This window comes from Cibotium barometz, chromosome 7, assembly GCF_041138505.1.
Source record: "Cibotium barometz isolate CiBa-2024 chromosome 7, ASM4113850v1, whole genome shotgun sequence".
Taxonomy (NCBI): domain Eukaryota; kingdom Viridiplantae; phylum Streptophyta; class Polypodiopsida; order Cyatheales; family Cibotiaceae; genus Cibotium; species Cibotium barometz.
This window is the reverse complement of record NC_141052.1, coordinates 16,745,433-16,750,779: the sequence shown is the minus strand read 5'-3', so window position 1 is coordinate 16,750,779 and position 5,347 is coordinate 16,745,433.

The following is a 5,347-nucleotide window of genomic DNA, read 5'->3' as shown; positions in this document are numbered from 1 at the left end:
TGAGGGTCCTATTTCTTTCATTAAAGGGCTATAGTGTGCACATAGCCTCTAATTTTTGGCATAGTGAATTGGTCACTCATCCTTGTATCTTGCACTCCACGAGATATAAGTGGATCATTGTACCCCTCCATTTGTGTGCACAACACAGGCAGAAAAGTTGACACATGGACACTGATCACACATATACATGATCCAACATGCATTCATTGATGTCACTACTTCATTAGATACTCATTCCCCATGATCACACTTGCATCACAAATTTAATGCAAATCTTTTGGTATTATGAGTGTATTTGGGATTTAGTTCCATTCTTAAGGGTAGCATGGGAGGATTTTGCTAGTGTAATCTTTCGAGACACATGGTCCACACATCGTATAGAGGCATGCTATTGCACATGGCTCTTATCATGGCCTTCCCTATAGCCTCTTATTACTCCACGATCACATAGATTTTTATATCCAAAGCTTATGGAGGTGTTACACCATGACACATATCTTGTCCCCTTTAGTAAGGTAGTATGTGCTTTGATGAGCACATATCTTGTCCCCTTTAGTAAGGTAGTATGTGCTTTGATGAGCACACCCATCAGGTATCGAGATTATCTCACATCAATAGTTGAGCTACATTTGTAATCATCAATAAGCCACTTTAGATCATCATAAGCCAATGTCTATGTACACTACACAACACTTCAGATTATAATAAGCCAGTGTCTATGGACACTACGTAGTAGATAGCCTCAACACTAGCTAGTCCTCATCCTTTTGCTCGCATTTTGCTTGCTTTCTTAGAGAGGCCTTGCGAAATTGGGCATTTGGTCCGCACATTGCAACCAAATGTGTTCTGATGGTGAGAAAAACTAGCAAGAGTGAGGGACGGGGTCCATGTATAGACACTTGCAAAGTTTGGTCCCCATTAGAGCACATTTAGGTGCAATATATGTGCCAGGCGCCTGGTTTTTCAATGTGTCATGGCCTTAGAGAGCCCCCTCAAAATTGGGCCTTTGGGCCATCCATTGCAATAAAATGAGCAGTCATTCACTGTGTAGAGCATGTGAATTTTATCCATGAGGCATGTTTTCCAATCCACAAAGTTCAATTATCTTATTGAGTAGTGTGTTTAGAAAGTCTCCACCTTTGGGATCTCCTTTCTTTATGTGATTCAGCATCTAATTTGTTGCATAGTTGTGTCTATCTTATTCAATACCATAAATGACTTTCTCTACAATTATCATTGGTGCTCAGCCTTGTGTTATATTCTACATTAGTTTTTAAAATTGAATTAATTGAGTGTTTATTTATCTGTATGAGTTTAATTGTGTTTTCATCTTACAATAATTCTCTTTACACCCCTCATTCTTGAGTACTAGGGACCCATACGCCATTGGGTCTACATATATGTGTAGCAAAAGCAAGGTAGGTGAGATGATAGATTCAATCATCTCACAACCATAGATATGTTTGGGAGGATTAATGTGAACCATGGTTAGGTGAGATCACTAATTCAATCACACAACCATAGGTATTAGAGTGTGTTTGGGAGAATTAATGTGAACCATGGTTAGCATGGGTGGGCATTGTCTCTTGCATCAAACTTCAACCCAATTACCACCATGTGTGAAATCCTTTCAATATTATGGAAGCTATCCACAAAAGAATGTAAAATTTACACATTAATGGGTCACAATTCATCTTCTAGAAGCACTCAAAGACCTATGGTTGTGATTCAATTTACAATCTCACCTATCTTATATCTTAATTCTTACTATACATAAATGTTGACCCAATGGCTTGCAAGTCCTTTAACTCATATCCACCTATTGGATGAGGTTTCCACTATCCACGTTTATTATAGGTTAGTTGGTTAGGATAATGTAAAAGAATAAGAATAAAGGAGGACTTCTTAAATGATTCCCTAGATACTTTAAATGTAATACAGAGGTCAAGGTGGCTTGCCTAATACTCCTTGTGGAATTTTGACACAATAAGAAGAGGTAACTAATTGTAATGGAGCCAAACACCATCAATGAACCCTTCTGTCATGTGCACATTATATGTGCATATACTAGCCCACCCTAGGCATGTGAACATGGGTGCATGGGAACATGCTCTAGTGGGGTAAGGGTTAGGTCTAACCTTGGGTTGAGGTTAGGGTCAAACAACCAAGGATCACATATGGAAATGGAAGGCCAAGAGTCACACATGGAAATGGAAGGTCAAGAGTCACTCTGGAAATGGAAGGTCAAGAGTCACTTGAGAGCTCTCCTATAAATAGGAACATGGGGCACTCTCAAGGGGGGTCCTCTTGTGTAGAGCATGGTATCCACTCTCTTGCCATTTCACACTAGAGCTATGTGCTGCTGGAATGAAGTCATCTCTCTTGGTGGTATGGGACACCAAGGTAAGGTATGTGGTACTTCATTGTATTTATGTGTGCACTCTAGGATCGGGTGGATGAGTATATGCCTTGTTTATGCATGTTTATGTATAGTGATTAACTAGAGAGATCTTTGGGGTTTTAATAGTGGTATCAGAGCGATTTCTAGTTAATTTTTTTATGTTTTTTTCTCCTCTTAATTTTCTCATTATACCAAAATTTTAGCATTTTTAAAGTAAATTTTAACATTTAATAAGTAAAAAAATGTTATTTTTTGGTTTATTTTGGTGTCTGACGCGTTGGGAATGTGCTTCTCAACTTGGATGGAAGTATCGACGATGTGGGAAAATATCATGAGTGTAAATGCTATTTTTCTCTCTTTTTCATGGGTAAAATAAGCATTTTGCGGATTTGTTATCGGAGTTCCGCACATGATATTGCGTATAATTTCGGTAGTAAGGTTTCCCTTACATTTCATGAAATTTTATGAGTTTTTTCCTTAAATTTTAAGACATTTTTTAAACCATAGAAATGGTAAATTAAGCTTTTGCGAAAAGCCTAGATATGCGTGTTGACTTGCATCATGCTTGTATGCCATGTGGAGCTTATGCTTCCCCCCCCTCCTCTCTAAGAAAACTTGGCGGCCAGGATGAGGGCAAAAAAACGTGGTAGGCGTAAAGAGTAGAATCTGGAAAGATTAAGACTTTTTGTACCACATGTGTGTCTTTGTACACAAATTTTATTTTGGCATCCATTCCAAGTTATACGTCAGATTGGCATGGTTGCGTCAGAGTTCATCCAGTCTTTCATGTCTGTAGATTGAAAGAGAAGCTGGGAGGTGAGGATAATACAGTTACACCTCAAGAACTCGTTGAAGTCGAAGATTTATCTTATGTTCCACATACTTGCATTCACGGAAAGAAAACTTCATAGTCTCCTAATCCCTGAGGTTAAAATTAAGTGGAAAGGCAAGAAAATTGAGGATTTGACTTGGGAGTCAGTTGGAGAATATTCAACGCGATTTTTCTTCTTTTCATTGCAAAAGTGCAATGTTTTGAGAGAGGGGAAGTATGCTATGTGCATATACTAGGAGGCTAACCCATCCTAGGCATGTGAACATGGGAGCATGGGAACATGTTCTAGTGGAGTAAGGGTTAGGTCTAACCTTGGGTTGAGGTTAGGGTTAGGCAACCAAGGGTCACATATGGAAATGGAAGGCCAAGAGTTACACATGGAAATGGAAGGTCAAGAATCACTCTGAAAATGGAAGGTCAAGAGTCACTTGAGAGCTCTCCTATAAATAGGAGCATGGGGCACTCTCAAGGGGGGTCCTCTTGTGTAGAGCATAGTATCCACTCTCTTGCCATTTCACATTAGAGCTATGTGTTGTTGGAATGAAGTCATATCTCTTGGTGGTATGGGACACCAAGGTAAGGTATGTGGTACTTCATTGTATTTATGTGTGCACCCTTGGGCTCGGGGGTGTGGTCGGGTGGATGAGTATATGCCTGGTTTATGTATGTTTATGTATAATGAATAACTAGAGAGATATTTAGGATTTTAACACCTTCCCAGTTTGAGTCTTCAATTTTAGTTTGTGGAAAAATGTGTAAAGAAAAAGGAAAGGGAGGGGGGGTGTTTCTTTGAAAACATGTTATCTGTTACTTTAGAGATGTTTTATTACCTTTAGCTTTTTGCAACCATGAGGATATCTTTTCAAGCATATTAACACCTATGCAAAGTCCTTAAAGCAAGGTACCAATTATTGTATCGGGTTTCCAAGTAAGCATATTAACACTCTTATTTGATTAGTAGCCTCATTTTGATTTCTTAGAACCAACTAGGCTTTTCCATCTGTAATAGACATACTCAATCAAAGTCAGAATAGAAACATTGAAGCTTATTATACCATTCTCTTCCACCCCAAAATAAGAGTAGGATTGAGTTGGATCCAATATAGCAATCTTATCCACCCTACTAACTATCTTCCACAACTCATATAAAGATAGATTTGGCTTCACCTTGAACTTCCAAAAAGTGTAAAGGTACCACCCAAATTTTCTTTGTTGCTAAACAATAGCGACCACATCCAAGGGTTGTTTCCTACAAGTTATTTTTTTTTCCAAATCTACTCCACATTAACTTGCTACAAAGCCTTGTTTTGAGCCCAAGATTTGATATCATATAAGAAAAGACAACTTGTGCATTAACACAAATATCACAACCATCACAAAATAAGAACTCAACAAGATATAGATGGAAAATAAACGTAAATTATTGATGCACATTGATGTTACAAGTGATGGCATTTGACTTCCACCCCTGCTCTCCTATGAGAGAGCTTAGATGATGATCTAGAAAGACACTAAGATAGGCACTATGAAGGAAGAACACACAAAGCAATGAAAATAGATCTCAAAACTGATATTTTAAATATAATGGAAGCTATTGAACTCGTCTATGTCTTCCTATATTCCACCATCCTAAGTAGTCTGATTGGACCCAACCGATCACATCACCTAATTACGGTAATAATAAGCCCTAGTCTAAGATCATTTAGGTGCTTGTTTGGGTTTTGAAACCTGCATCCCAAAAAAACCTTCCTCTATCCTTCCGCGGTGCGATATGAGTATATCTCCCCGCACTTACATGTTGCCTACTTGGCATGATGCGAAGCCTATCTAAGCTGTCTCTTAAACATCCAACCATGAACTGTGCTCGAACATCTATACTAGTCTACGACATGATGACTTGTTCGCATAAAGGACACCTTGCAATGTAGAGCTAGCCTTTACAGAGTCAATCATGATGAGGGTGGAGCATTTCTTTCTAGCACATTCGACCAATCAATGTGGAACTTATAAAAAAAACCTACACTTCGGACAACATGAACATGGTTTCAACTTATGTTAAAGACAAAGAAAAGGGAAGGAAAGGAGGGAAAAGAGAGATGGGAGAGGTGAAGGCA